Here is a 19,907-nt window from a genome sequence, read left to right as displayed (position 1 = left end):
TGTATTTGTAGTATAAAGTTTGATAATATTTATGATAAGCATATATTTTATATTTTTCTTAGGATAGAAACTTAATTTGAAGATGATGAAAATTTTTATGGAAACCAGTGTTCAATATTTTTCAGATATTTTAGGGTATGTTTCTTTTTTTATCATATTCTCTTTTATATTAAATCGATTTTAATAAATTGTTCTATTCCAAAAGTATCTTTTCGAAATGATTCTAGTAAAGATTATATAATTTTCATGCACTAATTTTAACCCTATATTTAATTACTTTTGTTTTTTTACCTTATTATCCTTAAAAAGAAACATTGTTAAGTAATTGGGTAAAAATTATTAAGTACTTTAAAAACTTTGGGATAAACATTTAACAATTTAAAAATGAAATGAGTTCAAAAATATTTCTGTTAAGTTTATTTTAGGAACTTTTCAAAACTATTCTGATAATAATAGGACTAAGTATTATACTAAGATTTCAAATTTTAAAATTTTTACCGTCTAATTTCCTATTAATTGTTTTTAAAGAAAATGTTTGATGGAATTTTAGAATTAAACATTGCTAAATATATTTAGAAAAGATTTATTTCTCATTGCAGTGAGTATTTATTTATATATTTTTTTCAAGATGTTGCAGGACATCATTACGAATAAACTACAATTCTAAGAATTCTAACCCATTGTTTTATTTCTTTTTATCGTATAATTTCTATCAAGTTAAAAAAAAATCTCTCTCTTATCTTTATATATATATTTCGTCTGTTCGTGTGTATGTAACTGAACTCCTCCTAAACGGCTGGACTGATTTAAATGAAATTTTCTCTGTACCTTCAGAAGGATTCGAGAATGGTTTAGATTATCAATAGAACATTCTGCCACAAACCGTTCCAGCGGTATCAGCGAAAATCGAAATGGAATTTTCTGATTGGTTAAAAGTTAGCCATTGTTTNTCACTTAGTAAATCCGTATTCAAGTATTTACTTAAATTTAAATCTTCCTTTTGAAAATATGACAAACAATAATAATATGACATAAATTTTAAAAATATGACATATTCAAGTATTTATTTAAATTTAAATCCTCCTTTTAAAAATATGACAAACAATAATAATATGACATAAATTTTAAAAATATGACATATTCAAGTATTTATTTAAATTTAAATCTTCCTTTTAAAAATATGACAAACAATAATAACATGACATAAATTTTAAAAATATGACATATTCAAGTATTTATTTAAATTTAAATCTTCCTTTTAAAAATATGACAAGCAATAATAATATGACATAAATTTTAAAAATATGACATATTCAAGTATTTATTTAAATTTAAATCTTCCTTTTAAAAATATGACAAACAATTACTAACAAATTACGATTAAAAAAAAATAGTATCGATAATATATTTTTTCTCCGTCTTCTAACATTACTCAATCATGCAAAAAGAGAAAGTGTTTTTCGATTAATTATTTATTTATATTTTGGCCGATTGGGAAATAAATTTTTGTAAGATACAAACTAAATAAGACACCTTCTATTCCTTAGAGATACCTGTTTATATAATTTATGCAAAACATAAACATGTGATGTATTCTCATTTTTAAATATTTCGGTACATAAAAGAGATCAGTGTATGTTATCTAAATTCAATTTAATTATTTCAATTTCAATAGGATGGATTATTTATATATTTATTTTAAAATATTCCAGCAAGCAATCACTGATTTCAAATGTTTCAAAACTTTTCTTTGTTTTTTTTTTTAAGCATGGATATTCATATTACTTATGGAATTACTTATAGTAAATATCATTCTATTTTTATTTATTTAATTTTTTATAATATCTCTTCATTTTGATAGTAAATATCACTTCATTTTGATAAATTTAATTTATTCATAGTAAATATCACAATATTTTGTTTGATTTAACTTATTCATGGTAAATATCTCGCTGTATTGATTCATTTAACTTATTCATAGTTAATATCGCTTCATTTTGATTAATTTAGTTAAGGGAAATATCACTTCATTTTGATTCATTTAATTTATTCTTTTCATTCCCAAAATGTGATGATTTATTATCGCAACATATTTTGATTATTATAGCTCTGAATGGAGCTAAATGTATATTTTTCTCATGCACATTAGTTCTAACTGCAAAACTGTATTCAATGCTTATTTATATCTTCCTTTTAAAATATTCCAGCAAACGATTACCAAAGAATTACAATTCTGAGAATTCCAACCAATCATTTTTTCTTCTTCTTCATGTCATCTGACTTAACATTATCGTGTAAAAAATGTGTTTTTCGATTTTTTAAACATTTTTTATGCCAAAGAGAAATAGCTTTTTTCTAAAATGTAAGCAAAGTAAGACACCTTTTATTTCTAAGGGTAGTAGAGTTACTTGGCGATGATGAAAAGAATTCTAACGGATATCTGATTCCAAATGTTTCAGAACTCTTTTTGTGCATTCTTTTTACCATGCTTTTTTCAACGTATGATTTTTTTTTTTTGGAAATGAATTTTCTTTTCTTCGTTTTTTATTTTATTTTTATGATTTCTTCTGGTGCCGTAAAAGATTAACAAGATCTTTTCTTATCTTTATTTCTTTTCTTGAATGGTTGCCAAATTTTATTCGCGCCAGTGAGCATGACGTAACGGATTCTAGCGTCCAATATATTTTAATGAATTGAAATCCTAAAAAAGAGTGAAGATTCTTTAAGGATACTTTTGACCTTTCACGGTTAACAAATGCGTTTCTTTCCCCACTAAGGTTTATTGCCTTTTCTTAAATATTCTAATTAATTGGAAATTTTTATTTTCACATATTCAAAGAAGTATTTTTTGGAGTGGTTCTTTATTCGAATTATAGCAGAAAAATGGCTTTTAAAGTATGGATTATAGCTCAACCATATTAAAATTTAAATAAAACTCTCGAAATTTTTTTAAACTAAAGAATACTCTTGAATAGAACTACCATTGAAAACTTAATAGACATACAACTTAAACAAAACTATTATATTGCTATTTAGCTGTTTTGTTTTTCATATTACTGCAGATTACTGAAGACATCAATGTATTCATTCTACTTTTTGCGGGAATGCCAAAATTTCCCTATTTTTGCTTCTTTATTTATTGGAAGAATTGAAACGTTTTAACAATGGCTTGGCGACATTGGAATTGCAATATCACGAAGTATTGTTGGAAAATATCGATATTTTGGTAAAATATTTTTTCATTAAAATATAGCTTTATATACATATAGGAATAGATCTGGAAAAATATCGGTTAATCGATATTTGGACTATAGTTATCGGTAATACTCTCAATACTATAGTTTTCGTTAATTTCATCGCAGGGGTTAAATAATACGATAATATCCTGTTCAATATTATCACAATAGTATCTAGTACTTGGCAGAGACTATCAACTGATACTACTCACAATATCTATATTACTCCCGAAATCGTCCCGAACCGATATTACTACCACAAATATAATCGTTGTTTATAATCATGATATGATTGTAATCTATGGCTTTTATAAGACGTTGTGCGAATACTTTTTTAAATATAGTTATCACAATGTCTAGAGATTGATATTTCAAGATAAATAGCTTTGATCCCTGTTCAGAGATCGGGTATTCAGCTAGTATAAACGTAAAAACAAGAGTTATAAACTTCGATGATAATGCGAAAAAAAAGTAAAAACCGTCTACTATTTCCGTATTTTAACGATAAATAAATAAATAAAATTAAAAAAAAATAGCAGGAATTTTTTCTCGTGTTTAGCATAGATTTCGCAATTATGTGGGTCCCTCATATCATGAAACAGGCTTCTTCATACGGAAAAACTAGAAGATTTGTTTAGGAATTATACTGTTCAATGCATAAACTTTATATTTCGCATACTTGTTTATCCTGCGTCGCACATACAACTAGCATTTCATCTTCAAGAGTGGTATTTCTTATTAATGCTACTTTTATTGAAAATATTATTATTCATTGCGGTACAGATTGCAGTGCCACAGTACAATGTGTTTTCATACTTTGAAGATAATTATATTGGGATTTAGAAAGTCTCATTTCACGGATATTTTTCGTATAATACTTTTACCTCAAGTTCTCCCAGAGGATGTAATATCCAACTAAAAATGAAATCTTTAGCGAATACTCTTTAGAAATGGAATCCGACCAAGAATTTTTTTTTGGAACCATACCCGTAACCGAGTTAAATATTTCATACGACCAAAAAAAAAAGTTAAAATTGTTGTAAAATTGCAGCATTCCCCCGAGAGCGACTATTTCTTTTCTCCAATTTCAGAATGGCAGCAAGGTGGAATCCATTTCAAAGTAAACTCAAAACAGTTTAATTCCGGAGTTTCGTCGAAGCATTTTCAAAATGGCGAATCCATTTCTTTCGACACAATAGCAGAAAAAATTACAAATAAAAAAAAAGTAGAAAAAAAAAGTTTCAGACTTTAGTGGACACATACAAAAATATCATGGCTTCCATTCTATTTCAGAAAAAAAAAAATTCGAGGGAAAAAAAAATATTTCGTCTAAATCTGGACTGGTATGACAGCTGAAAAATTTGTTCGGATCTTTTTAAAGCATGGTGATGGGTTTTCCAAAATTGACCAGCATTGAATTTTCTTTGGGGAAAAAAATATAACTTCTTCGTTGCTTTATTTCACAATCTTTTTCTGAAGTTGTTGGAGATATTTTCACTGTCAAAGAATATATATATAAAGTATATGTGATATATTATTTTGGGGTGTTTAGAAGAATGGAATGATTTCTGTCGTGTTTACGGTTTCTAATACAATTTTTAACCTTTCAAATTGGGAGATTTTGGAAAGGCATAAAGAAAATGTCTTAAAATGTTTTTAATGGGTTTTCGCACACTGTTTAGGTATTTATCTTCTTATCACGTTAAAAAAATGCACTTTTGAAAAATATTTAATGTTTATTTTCTGTCTTAAAGACATTATTTTCCAAGGAATATCTACTACAATGATTTTCTTACGTTATTTTTTAATAACTAAAGTTAAGAACTTGGAAGAAAAGTTCAGAAAGTTATAAAACTACAGAAATTTGGAACGCTTTTTGAGAATACACTGTTTCTACCACTTTTGACGCTGTACTAAATACAATTTTAAGTAATCTGTTGTTATAGCGCAAAAAAGTATGTAAAATAATTAATTAAAAATTATATTATATAAAAAGAATAATAATTGTCTGAAAGAATTTATAAGAATATGCTACAAAAATGTGCGTTTTTTACTGGAAATGTTTGTGCAATGAAGACATTAAATTGATTCGAATGCACATGAAAAATTGTGGTTGTCGGTAAGCAATCAAACAAACAAACAAAAAATGACCAAATAAAATTATAACAGTGAAAAAGTAAACAAAAAATGTAACTACTTGCACTGTAAAAATAACTAAGTTTTCCTCGACACCAAAAATTGTGTTATCTTAACACCAGCATTTTTTACAGTAAAAAGAAAAAATACAATTTTTTAACTTTTTTAAATTTTTCTGTATAAAAATTTGGTTGGTAAGCATTTTGACGACACATTTAAAAATATTTAGTTTAATACTTTCTGTACAAATAAATATCCTGCGTTTTCGTACAAATAAATATTCAAAATAGTTGAATTGCATTCAAAAATTCTTAAATCGTTTTGTATGCAGTTATATTTTTAATGTGTTTTTTTGCTTACACTTGATGACTACGTATATAAAAATTTGGTTGAAAAACATTTTGACGATACATTTTAAAGCTTCAGTTTCATAATTTTTGTACAAATAAATATCCAGTGGACAAAAATGAACGATTGTCAGTTAATTGAGGAAATCATTTTAATATAAACGATAAAAGATAGAAAAGTACACCTTGCTACATTTTGCTTAAAAATAGATTACTCATTCTCACCAAGTTTGAGTATTAGTTTTCAAGTGTGTCAGTAAAGTAATATTTTTTTTATTCGAATAAAATTGCGTAAGAAAGATGATCTTTAATTTTCATCTCATTCCATTTTGACTAATAATTGCAAGCAACGTCATTGTGGGTAAAATGTGGCATTCGTCAACCCAGAAGCCAATCAGGTTCGACACACATACGTGACGTCACTTACAGGTGTCCAATTAAATTTAAGTTGGTGTCAAATTATTTGATTTAAATCCCATAGTTGGGTCTAATCATGTTTTCTCCTTCTCAAGTACACAACTGTCGGAGTGTTGTAAAGTGTTCTTCATGAAATTAAAAAAAAAAAAAGGCAATTCAATTATTTTACAAAATAGAAAATTTACAGTTAAAGTTACAGCACTTAAGCAAAAGCTATAATTTTTAAACAATATGCAACATCTTGCCTTAAGGAATTATCTGGGTTTTAGAATGAACAGGTAACTAACCTATCTTAAAAGTTGCTAACCTTTTTCCATAAATCTTCACCTAGATGAAAGTTATCAAAATCAATGAATAATGCTTAAATTTTGCACATTTTTATGATCCCAAGGATAATGAAGCGTTAAAGTAACATGTTAAATATTTTATTTTATAACTGTCGTTAAACAGTCGACCGCATTCTGAGTTTACGACTATCAATGCTCAACTCCATAGCTTTGTGATTTTGAACCCAATCTAGAAGACGAGGATACTCCTGGATCGAGAATTTAGGGGTAAAAGCCTTTATGGAGGACTTTTTAATGAAATTAACCAGCACTTGCATTGTATGGAGAGGAAAACCACGGAAATCACTTATGGTTAGCCTGACGTAAAGGGGATTCTAACCCATGATCCATCTACTACGGAGGATATTTTACGTCAGCACAGAGGCGTAGTTTTAACGTATGTTCGAGGGGTGTTATCGGTTACCTCCTTCTAATATATATATATATATATATATATATATAAAATAAATAAATACAAAAAAACACGAAGAAAATTAAGAANATATATATATATATAATGAGAACGCTTTTAAATCAACATCCTACTGACCGTACATTAGCTCATTAATCGAGTAATCTTTAATTTCGGAGAGGATTTCATCCCGCAAACCCTCCCCAAAACTACACCACTGCGTCAGCACTATGGTTGGTGTGAGCCGGGTTCGAAATTCATATCTGTCAAACATTCATAGCAGGGATTCGAACCCGGGTCACCTCATTAGGAGGTGAGTGATCTATCCCCATAGCCACCAAGGCTCACTTTTTAAATATTAAAAAGTTAGATCACATTTTTTTTTATTTTCATAAAACTGTGACTTTTCTCTAAACTGATGTTTTGCTCCATTTTTAAAATTAGCATAGAGGGCGCCGTCTATATATTGGTTAAACTTAACATAAAGTTCATAGATAACTGTTACAGAAACGTTATTCCATGTGACGACATAGCCTTTGAAAAACAGTCTTTACAGGTACAATAAATGAGAGTTTTTATTCTTATGTTTACGTTATAGTTCTAAATATAAGGAGTCTTCAGGCGGATCTTCAAATAAATAAATTTTCCTTTTTATTTAAAATAGAAATCAAAATATTCCAATAAGGAGATCAAAAGTTTTATTTTCAATTCGACTGAATATGAATTTTATAATTCATGCTGAAAATAATCGTTCTTTAATAAAAGATATATAACAGACAAAAACAGCAAAAAATATACGTAATTTGAGAAAGCCTCTTCTATATAATAGCTCCGCAGCAATTTTCGATTTAAAGAGAAAAAGAAACAGTAGCCACATTTTAGCAAAAGTAAGTTGCAGGATACAGCTAATTTGATTGTCACACTGACAGCGAAAAATTCGAGATAGCTATCAAAACTGAGAGTATTCGAGGTAACATAGGCATTAAATGACAAGCCCATTACACAATTTCATCTGCTTAAATATAATAGATATAGCGTAGGAACATACAAAAAACTAAAATGTTCCTTATTTATGTTGTGAGTTTTGTTCAAGTTTAAAGTTTGACGCAAGATATAACTTAAAACATGTTTCGTCTGCGTCAAAAAATTAAAACTACACTCACACAAAAAGCTTCCAAAAAGTAATGATCGCTCACGAAATGGATGGCAAATCCAAAAAGAACTTTTCTCGGTGACTCAGTAAAAAAAGAATGTCTGAAAATACACTTGTATACAAAAAGAAGAAAAACTAAAACTGAAGAAACTAAATGAATAAAACTAAAACGGTGACCGTCGTTACTGTTTATCTTGAGATCTGGGTGAATGAGCCGATGCAGCAACAGCAAGGTCCCAGAATAGTTGATGTCGGACGGATATAGAAACCGACACAGTCACACACCTGTCTTCCTCTGTAGGAATCGGTCCTAATGTCGATGACGATCCAAGCACGGCCCCACACCTTTACAGAACCTCTTCTCTAATCTACGAGAGAAAAACGAGGATGACAGGTACAGAGCGGAAAAAAAAAATAACGTAATCTGCGATGTCTTCTAAACTAATGATGGTTTGCGAGGGTTGTTCTACGTACAAGTAATGATAGGGTAGATGCGGACGTCATCGCCCACTGAGGAAATTGCTCATTTTTTTTCCTTCTTCTCCTTCGTCCATCGTCTTTCTTCGCACTTTCTCTTTGCAAATGACGAGGCGGAACAACATTTGAAATATTTGGAATATTACTTTGTTTTTATGTTCCTCCAAAGTGTTAAAGTTTTCTTTTTAAATTGTCAGAGCTTCATCTGTTTTGGAAGTTGTGGAAAAATTGAGCGCTGAAAGGATGCTTATTGTAAGCTTTCGTGGATGGCTTATGTTTAAATTACAAACTGTCTTGCTGTTTTTTGATTTATATTGTGTTGTTGAGAACATTCGAAATGGTCATAAATATTATAAAATGGTCATAAATGCCTTAGTAGTCAAAATATTTTTCTTTTTAAACACATCATTTGCAAAATCTTTTTAAAATTTAAAAAAAAAAAAAGTAATACAATTTTTTGTGAGCTTCTGAAATATATTTTTTTAACGAAATGAAATATGTAAAATCTCTTTTGAGACTTTATACAATTTTATATCAAAAATCCTTTTTAAGGTAAAAATATGATATCTGTCTTTCTTCTTATTTTTTAAAGTTTTCTCTTACACATTAAAAAACAAAGTGAATATATAGCATATACAAGTTGTTTGAACATTATACGTATATATGCACGTTGTATATGCTTTACATTTTATATGCATACATAGACACAGGTTCAGCATATTTTTTTACGCACAAATAAATATAAAATAAATGTTAACGTCATTGCCTATTGAGAATTACATTCGTTGACTTTCTTTGCACTTGCAAAAGACGAGAGAAAAAACATTTGAAATATTTGTAACAATATTTTGTTTTTACGTTTGTTTTATATAAAGTAAGCTCAATCTGTTTTGGGAGTTATGAAAAAAAAATTGTGGCAGGCATGAATTTTATAAGCGCTTTCACTCTTGGTTAATGTTTCAGATGTGATTTTAAAAGCCAGAGAAACGAAAGCAATGCTTTTTTTTATCTGGAAATATCTGAGAAAGTATTGATTTTCTGTAGATTCTGAGCCATTATGGCATTTATGAGAATGTACAGGCAGGTAGACTTGACAAGTCTGGGACTCTTGTGCTTTTACATGTTTTTTCTTATGCCTCTGCATTATTTTAAAACGCCCAGAGTGTTAATTTCAAATTTTTTAGATGCAGTATTCACTGCATCAATAAATTGTTCTTTTTTCCCCCCTCTCCGTGTAATTCAACGGGAGAGCAATGCATAACAGCGAAGTGTTATCTCACGCAGGTGCTCAACGCTCAAAGTATTAAAACATTTCTTTAAAAATATTAAAAACATAATTTCCAGAAAACAGCACAGAAAGAAAACAGAATTTCCTTATTTGTTGATGAAGCTGTGGATAAGAGGTGGAACATCCAATTCAACAAAAGAAAATAAATCCCCAGTTGATTGCTGAAGTCTGTTGCTGAGTCGCACATTTTCGTATGACAAATTCACACGACAAAAACTTCCAAAGGAAAAGGCTGATTAAATTAAAATTTAAAGAGTTCTTTACTTATAAATTCTTTTTTTTACTTTGGAATATTATTTTTGATTAAAATGAAATGATAAAGCCAATAAATCAATATTTAAGCTATGAATTGTCTAAGATATTTTTAAAAACATTTATACATTTTATTTTATTTTATAACCGTTGTTGAATAGCGGACTCAATTTTTGGGTTTACGACTACTAATGTTAAACTACGCAGCCTCGTAATTTTGAACCTAATCCAGAAGACAAGGAAACTCCTGGGTCAAGTATTTGAGAGAAATTTGCCTTTGTGGAGGACTTTTTTTGAAGAAACTGACCCACATTTGAGCTACATGGAGAGGAAGACCGCGATAGCCTCCCATGGTTAGCTTGACGGCAAGGGGACTCTAACCCATGATCCATCTACCACTGAGGATATTTCACGTCAGCACTGTGGTCGGTGCAAGCCGGATGCGGAAGCCATTGATCAGCCATTGCCGGGATTCGAACCCGGTTCACCTCATTGGAAGGCGAACACTCTATCTGCTGAGCCATCGCGGCTCTAACATTTATACATTTTATTTTATTTTATATACGTCGTTGAACAGCCAACCCAATTTTGGGTTTGCGACTATTAATGTTCACCTCCGTAGCCTTGTAATTTTGAACCCAATCAAGAAGACAAAGAAACTCCTTAATCTAGTATTGGGAGAAGTTTGCTTTTGCGGAAGACTTTTTTTTGATGGAACTAACCCATGTTGAAGACCGGACTCAATTTTTGGGTTTACGACTACTAATGTTCAACTATGCAGCCTCGTAATTTCGAACCTAATCCAGAAGACAAGAGAACTCCTGGGTCAAGTATTTGGGAGAAGTTTGCTTTCGCGGAAGACTTTTTTTTGAAGAAACTGACCCACATTTGCGCTACATGGAGAGAAAGACCACGAGAGCCTCCCACGGTAAGCCTGGCGGCAAGGGGACTCTAACCCATGATCCATCTACCACTCAGGACATTTCACGTCAGCACTGTGGTCGGTGCAAGCCGGATGCGGAATTCGTATCGACTAGAATTCGAACCCAGTTTGCTTCATTGGAACCCTCTATCCCCTGAGTCTTCGCGGCTCAACATTTATACATTGTTAAATTACTAGCTCGCGTTCTTAAATTATATTCCTAATAACGAGTTTGGTCCGCTTTTATACTTTAAAGTCTTATTTTTGAAAACACACAAAAACCATGAATTTGAAAACTGTTCTTCAGAAATGGGCTGTAAATATAAAATTTGAAACCTTGTTTCACCATATTTCTTACCGAAGTTATAAATGTAAAACTGTTCTTAATTTTAAGACAAAAAACCTCAAGTTGCATAACTTACTTATGTAATAAACTTATGTTTCAACTAAAATTATTAATGTAAAGCTCACCGATATATTTCGCATAGGCGTCAACATTTTTCAGTGATAAAATATTTGTCATTTTACAATTTAGATTTGTATATTATTTTAAGGTTTTATTGGATAAAGCATGTCTTTGTTCCATCGAAACTTTCCCTACGTGTTAGATGTTCCAAAAATATAGAAGATTATTCTACCGGGAGATCTTCATCTCGTTCCGGAACTATTTGCGTTCGAGTAATAAAGCCATGAAACGAACTTAAAAATGTGTAATTTACGCCAGATGTGACATGAATGAAATCCCCCAGCAGACAGGAAATAGAACAATTGCCTAACACAGCTCCATTGCAGAAGAATGTATCATTAGGCTGTTTACTCAATTTCTCTAACTCTTTCGAAATTCTGTTAATAGAAATGAACTATTTGGAGACTCTCTTTCACTTGGGATCATTATTTTCAGTTTCCGACATTCCTATTTATTTTTACCAAAGGCATACATTGACTTTCATAGCAAACATTGATGTTATGTAGTAGAACTTTGCTAATCTGAACTAACTGAAAATATTGCCTGTCCGGGTTATCGAAAATGCAAATCATACAAACTTGTAATAAAAATAGAAAAGAAGTCAGGTCATGCAATTTATTGGATTTACTCTTGTAGTAAGGGGATGTTGTTTGGTGGCCGGGATTTTTAGCATAAGGTGTTGGAAGAGAAAATAGAAATTTATCTGAAGAAAAACATTAAAAGATTTCGAAAAAAAAAATTCTTTTTGAGGAAAATTTTTCAAAACATTTCGGAAAAAAAGTAACGATTTCTTCCGACATTTTCGTTACTTGTACTTCCCCCCCCCCCAAAGTAACGAAAAAAGAAGTAAAAATACTAAATTTAAAAAGTAACGAAAGTACAAGTAAAAGTAGGTACTTTTTAATTTTACTTTCGTTAAAGTATTGAAAATACAAGTATTGCCATTTATGAGCTGAATTAAGAAGTTATATAGTTTGCATACTTATTATAAATAACGAAAAATGTCATTTTTGTTACAAGTTTTGTCTGAATTAAACTTGAAATAAGTTTAAGTTAAACTCTTGCTGGTGATGTATAGATATTCATTCCTTGTAAATTTACATAGAAGCCATTCAAAGAGGGTTAGAAATGAATGTATTTAAAAAATGTTACGAATGTTAGAGAAAAAAATAGAAATATATTGTTGAATATTTTATTTAAATAATGGTAAATGCAAAGATGTAAGGTAAATCGAATTTTCCAAACTTAATCAAATTCCACAAAAGTTTCAGATTTCGAATTTTTGAAATCCTACTTACCTCAGTGAGAGGAAGATTCTTAAAACTATACTTTTTACTTAAAAGAAATCTTTTAAGAAAGCAATCAGATAAAAAACTTTCGAAAAAGTGTATAGTCCCACTTAAACATTTATTCAAGGAAAACGGGAGTTTTCCCCGAGCCTTTTGAATTTGGGGGGAAGGGAAACAGAATCATTTTCGGTTAAAAGAAAACAACAAAACTTCGACTTTTTGGGAAAACTCAAACAAACAGAATCTATGTATACAGTGTGTATATTCTAAGTATGACATTTTAATCTCACAAAATGCACTCTGGGAAGTCGAGGCCAAGTCAAATTCCAATTTGTTAAAAAGCGGGTTGTATAACAGCCAAAAGAAAAAAACTCAATCAGTGGACCGTCACGTTTTTATCGCCAAACAATTCAGAGAACTCAAAAGTACCAGACCATTAGTCTTCCTCCACTACAACAAACTGTGCTTACTTCGAAATTGAAATTTTTCGAATCATTTTTTCTTACAGCCCCCTTCCTGGTTATGTTTCTTTTTCGTACTTCAATTCGACTTTTTTTTTTGGTAAATGTCAGAGTGGGGGCATGCCAAGGTTTGTCTAAATTCGTCTTTGTTTTTATCCGGGTTTCGGTATAGGGGTTTGGCCCGAGCCCAAAGGTGTCTGAAGCTTTACGTCGCGCCTAGCTTTTCGACAGCTCCACGGCTTTCTGATTTTCCGAACTCTTGTTTCTTCCCACCCGCGTGACGCAACGTGTCGTGTTTGTGACTGCCGCCGAGTGTCATATAGTCAAGTTAGTGTTTCCAGAATTCAAAAAATAATATTTCATTTTTGATGATGAAGTGCCAATCGTATCATCGGTAGCAAATAAATAAAAAAAAAGGTAAATATTGAAAAAATATTTTTTGCTATTTTTTTAAAGGTATGCGTAACTAAGTTTTACTCTTATCTATTAGTCAGTATATCGTTTTACTCCTATCTAAACACTACTTAAGAATTTTCTAAAAACCAAATTTTTTGGATCGTTTTCTTATTTTTTCCTGAATTTTATGAAAACTAACTAGAATGCTAATCAATCGGCAGTGGTGGGTGATATCGTAATTTTAATATCAAGATATATAATTAAAGAATATAGATATTTCACAAAGTATCGTGATATTTTTCAGATTTAAATAATTTGCATAATGTTTACTTTGTTCAATATTTTTGGTACCCAACTGAAATTTACAAACACTCAACTTAAAATTGTATTCGATATTAATCGTTTTTGTTAAAACTTGCAGATATTATAAACTTGCAGATATCGATATTTATCAGTATGCATAATGATCGAGATGCTATCACTATTGATGATTATCGTTATCGATAATGTTCTCAACAATATTGTATTCGACAATAATTGGATATTGGATATTCATTTTAAGGCATGGTATTCACGATGTATCAGTGGACGGTTTTTGAAATATCGTTGACAGGATATTTAGAAACTATCGATATTTTATGATGTGGCTCAGATCTAATAATATGTTAAAATTCTTTCCTATATTTGTACAGTTGGAAGTGTTATATATATANTATGATATATATATGTTTATCCGTTTATGCTTTGAATGAAAATAAAGCTAAACAAAGTGAAGGCACAAATAGAGCCAGATTTTTTGATGCTTTACTTATATTGTATAGCCTTATTTTCACAGAAATGTGTCAATGAGTAGTATACAATCTCATAACCTTACTCGAGTTTTCCACGAAACCATATTTTAACAAGTCCTATCAAGATCTTAGAAATTTCTTATTTTTAACTTTTAGTTTTTTTGAGTAACTGTAGACAATCAAGTTCTTTAATTTGTAACGTATAATATTTTTTATAACTTTTTAATTTAATTTTTTTGAATAGCTTAAGAGCTCAGACACTTATGCGAAACAGCAAACTTTCCTCACTAAGAAAAAATAATAAAAGAAATAAGTGGTAAAAAGACTTTTAAGTGGACTTTTTAATTATGCATCAGAAATTCCTGGTAATTAGGTCCTGATCATGCAATTTGTTTTCTCACAATTTTCTGCACTTAATGTTATTAATTATAAAACTTTTTAAAATCTGTCATCAGACATTATTTCTCTTGCCATGGCTAAATTACTAAAAATATTTTAGTAGTATATATGGTCATATTGGCTTTAAGTCGTTGCATAATTTACTAATTTTTTCTGCATAATAATACGATACCAAAAAAGCGTCGAAATGTTTATTATTATATTTAAAAACAATGTTTCGATGGATGATATAGCACAAGTTTGTGAGAAAATGATTTTTAAAATTACAGGTGTTTAAATTCCACTTCTACTTTTAGGGTTTGGGCAATACAATATGCCACTTTTTACTTTTCTTGGTAAAAAAAATGATGTTTTATGCAGATTATAAAATGTTTTGTATATTGTGCTATTCCACTGAGAAAGAAGGTATGGTCAAAACTACCAGAATATAGCAAAATTTACCAGTATTTCAGGCTCTATGGGAACACCAAAAAGCTTGGTAATTTTTATCGAAGCACCTTGGTAATGATTTTGGTAAAATTAGCAATAAAATATAGTTTTATAATATATGATAAGACTTGGTAAATGAGGTAAATGTTTACAATATTATCATAATATCTAAAGCATGGTAAAAATCCTTTATTAGGCTAAAGTTACTTTTGGGTTTTGTTTTTTTTGCTATAGGTGTGATAATGAAAACTATAATTTTGAAAACCAGATTTTCCTGTAAAGCATTACCATATTAACGAAAAATTACCAAGTGAATAGTTTAAATACCGCATATTTTAGTTTTTATTACTAGAACTGTGTTTTTTTAAAATTTTTACCAAAAGTTTAATTACCATACAATACGGAAATTTCACCAGAATTTATTTCTCCTGCGTATCAAATGGAAATTCAGAAACTTTCTAACAGGAAACAATACTAAGGAACAAGTTGATGTAAAAATGTCACCTTTGGAAAAAATGACTTATTACCCATTAATCCAATCATAATCTTTAATTTTAGACTTCTGTTTTTGCATACGTTAAAACGTATCGAAATTCATCTTGATTAACAAATTATTCTTGCTGTGAAAGTTTGAATATTTTATAAGCTTGAAACTATAGAAGACATTTTTGAAAATTTTGTTTTCACAGGTTAACATAAATTAATACTTTACTCTTATTTTAACACATTGAGTCAATAACCTTAAAATGATAAACATAAAGGGAACTCATTAAGATCTATTCGTTCACTTAAGGGTTAGACTTAACATATGGTTTTATTTATAGTTTTCAGAGAATGTGTTTTAATATTACTCACGAGCTACAAAGGACATAAAACGTTCTGCTAACAAAGGCTTCTATTTCCTTTTTCATAAATTTTCAACCGCCTCAGGCAAATTAAGATTAATGAGAGTTTAAAAGTCCTTACCGTTTATTTTATTGTTAAAAGCATAAATGAATTATTCACAAATATGCTTCGCGTCACTGATGAATTTAAGTTAAAATTTTACGCGTTTCTGAATAATGTAGCGTTGTAAATTTAAAAAGTTTCGAATAATGCACCCTAAAATTTTATGTCTGAAAATAGGATTATTAGATAACTTATTCTGTAAAATGTTTAAAATGCATTTGTTAAAAGTTGTTTCAGTTAATTAAGAATGTTTCGTTACTGATGTAATATAATTCAGGAGAGGGAATTATTTCTTTTATTAGTAGTTTAGTTTGAAATGTTTATGTAATACGTAATATTCTTGTTTGAGTAATATTTTATTCATGATTTGAAAAGAAGTAAAAAAAGGAGAAGTGAATTAATAAACTGTATTTTTAGGCATTATTATTCAACAGTGGATATTTGAAGCAATTGTTAAATTATATTTTAGAAAAAAACAATAAGTTGGTGTTTTTTACGAAAATTTACGAAAAATTTATATTTAGTTTAAAACAGTATCGTTTAATTTCAATAGAATATTAGACAAATCTTAGAAATATTATTTTACTTGCGTGCATTATTTATAGAACGTATTTTTTGACAGTATATAATTTGAACCAGGGTTGTAGAATGTAAGCCGAATAAAATTTTGCTGGAGTCGCAGTTGGAGCTGGAGTCGTAATGATTTGTTGTTTTACTCCAATTCCGTATATTCCGCAAAGTGACCTTTGACCGCATATAATTTGATAAAGGGCTGTAGAATGGGAGTCTAAGAAAATTAACATATCAGTTTTCTCTGATCCGTGCTGAAAGACTTGTTTTTTTAAATTCAGAGTAATTTTTTCCCATCAATTAGATAGTAAAATAAAACCTTATTGTAATTACATTTCAAAACAAAACAAATCTGGATAGGTTCCAATTTGTCATTCTCTATCTAAAATACAAATTACTTTTCAAAGAAATAACTTTTATTTGCAAGACTTATAAAAATGTAAAAAATGTGAATCTGTTTCACTTTTGATTGGTCCAAAGTAATTCCATAAATTTCTGGAAAAATTCCAGAATTTTTTTTTTGTTTTTGTTTTTGAGTTTAAGATCGATTGGTTTTTTTAGCATATACTGGCTGCTTGAAAACTTTATTAAAAATAAGTTTTGATTGCTTGAATACCCAAATTAAATTAACTTTTAAGTCTAGAAGAGAATCACTCGTAAAGAATGTTATTTAAGAGGTGAGCTCCTGTGGAAAAAAGTTCGACACCCTGTTGTACGTAAAACCAATTTTTCTTACTTCAAAAATGTCTTTTTTGATGAAGCGTATGAAAGTATTTGTTCATAAAAATTGGATTAATTGGTAAACATGCAATGTATAATGCAAAACAAGTTTCTCGAATATGAACAAAAATGTGTTAAAATAGCTCCGATACCAATATTGTCGATTTTCAAAACCTCATGTATTAAATATTGAAGCAGCAGCATTTTGAGCAAAATGCATAGTCTAAATCAGGGATTTCCATCTTATATGAGGCCGGGGACCACAATTAAAAACACAAATCCAATGGCGGGCCTCAACTTTATCAAAATTTTATGTAGAACTTTTTTATGTTTGAAGGAACATTAAATATTACTGTCAGATTCTTACCAAGTTGAACAAAACAAAAGTATTGAATTACAACTTAAAATAAAAAGTAGATTTTTAAAAATATTTAATTGCATATTAAAAAATTCCGGCTACAATAATTTTAATGTGCATCCATATGTTAAGCAATTATTAGGCAACAGATATCTAATTGTTAAGATATAAAACCTTAAAAAGGTTGATATTAAAACTTACATAGTATCACACAAAATGTTCAATGACAAAATTGAGGTTTGTCTGCTACAACCCCCAGAGAATAGATATTTTCATTTTAAATTTAAAATTTACAAATGTGTGTAAATATTTTCGACCAAAATGAGTGGTTTCAAAAAGTTAAATCGGAGAATTTCTTCGAGAAAATTTCTGATACACACATGCTAAATTATATTCACAAAATACAAAAAAATGAAATTAAAAAGAGCAACATACACGTATATTTTTGTATTTGAATAAATATTTTCGTGGATGCAAAACCTGAGAAATAATTTTTTTTGCACCGTTGGTATGATAAATTTCACAGAAACGAAGAAATTAAGTTTTTATTAACAAGAAAAGTATTTTAAGCCCATATAGATTTTTTACGAAAATTGTCCCCCAAAAAATGACAAGTAATATATTTTAGTTCGCAGGCCACGCAGGCCGGATGCGGTCCCCGGGCCGCCAGTTGGGACCACTGGTCTAAAAAGTAATGTGAAGGGACAAATGCGTGAGAGAAATGTTCGTTAACTGCCGGCTGGATTCGAACCAAAGACTTTCGCGATTTTAATAAGATACTCTAACCACCATAGAGTAAAATTGGATTTTAGAATAAAAAGTATTGGCACCCTGATTTCTTTTTACCGTAATTTTTATAGTGTAGGTACACGTACTTATTTCATGGCATTTTGAATGGCTTTAGTTTTCTGCCTAGACTGCTAGTTTGTTTTCTTTTTCTTTTATACATATGTATTTGCATTAATAATAATATGAGACAACAATTAATTACTGTCATTATTAACATTAAGAGACAGCATTGCTATTATTACGAGAGAATAATGTCGCTTTAAATATTTCTCATTTTATATCCAATTCCAATGAATTAGTTCTCGTCTTTTAAGAAAATTTAATCTGGGTATTTATTTAGCTGTACTTAAATTGAATCATCAAAAATGCTTTGATCGTGAAGGAAATCAATTTGAATACTTAAAACCTCCATCATACATGATGTCAAGTTTTCCAGCAACATTCCCGAAAAATGAATCCCTTGTTTCCCAGTATATATTCCATGCTTACTTTTCTCGCTTCAGAGAAAACTTACAGATCTGTTTAAGGCAGTCATCATCTGGTACTAAAGTATAGGAAAATACTGTGCATGCTATAGAAACGCTGTAGTTGTTTCATTTTATGTATTTTCCTGTATATGGAAACAACATTATTAACGTACTTAAATTGAGTCATTAAAAATGCTTTGATCATGTAGGAAATCGCTTTGAATACGTAAAGCATTCATCATACAGGATGTCAAGGTTTCCAGCAACAATGAAAACTGAATCCTTTGCTTTCCAGCATGTATTCCATGATTACTTTATTCACTTCAGAGAAAAAAACTACTCAGAATTTCAAAACTTAAAGGAACTTATAGATCTGTTTAAGGCAGTCATCATTTAGTACAAAAATACAGAAAAACACTGAGCACGTTGTAAAAACGCTGCAGTTTTATTTTATGCATTTTCCACGGCATATGGAGACAACATTATTAATGTAAGGAGACTACATTATTATACGACAACTTCATTAACATTAAGAGACGACAGTCCTTCAGAGGAATAATGTTTTATATCTTTAGAATAAAAGTAATACCTAGAACCAACAAACCTTATCTCGTCATTAAACAATAAAACTTTTTGTAAGTATTTATTTAGCTTGATTTGAATTGAGTCATTCAAAAATGCTTGGAGGGAAATGCTTTGACTACGTTAAGCATCCATCATGTGAGATGTCAAGGTTTCCAGCAACAATGAACAATGAATCCTTTCCTCTCCTGTATATACAATTCCATGCTTACTTTATCCGACGGTGAGAAATACCACCCGGAAACTTTAACGATTTAAATTTACTTAAATATTTAA

At 29.7% G+C, this 19,907-nt stretch overlaps 1 protein-coding gene across 1 annotated transcript in view; it reads left to right on the top strand.

The window, feature by feature from the left end:
- Positions 1 to 19,907, top strand: part of LOC107448921 (neuronal acetylcholine receptor subunit alpha-10-like) — a 208,549-nt gene that overhangs the window by 37,980 nt on the left and 150,662 nt on the right. Inside the window, exon 2 of the mRNA XM_016064298.3 lies at positions 63 to 135. The gene's annotated coding sequence lies outside the window, so the exon portion shown is untranslated. The remainder of the gene's footprint in view (positions 1 to 62; positions 136 to 19,907) is intronic.

The sequence above is a fragment of the Parasteatoda tepidariorum genome, chromosome 6 (assembly GCF_043381705.1).
Source record: "Parasteatoda tepidariorum isolate YZ-2023 chromosome 6, CAS_Ptep_4.0, whole genome shotgun sequence".
NCBI lineage: Eukaryota > Metazoa > Arthropoda > Arachnida > Araneae > Theridiidae > Parasteatoda > Parasteatoda tepidariorum.
This window is presented reverse-complemented; position numbering and strand designations above follow the sequence as displayed.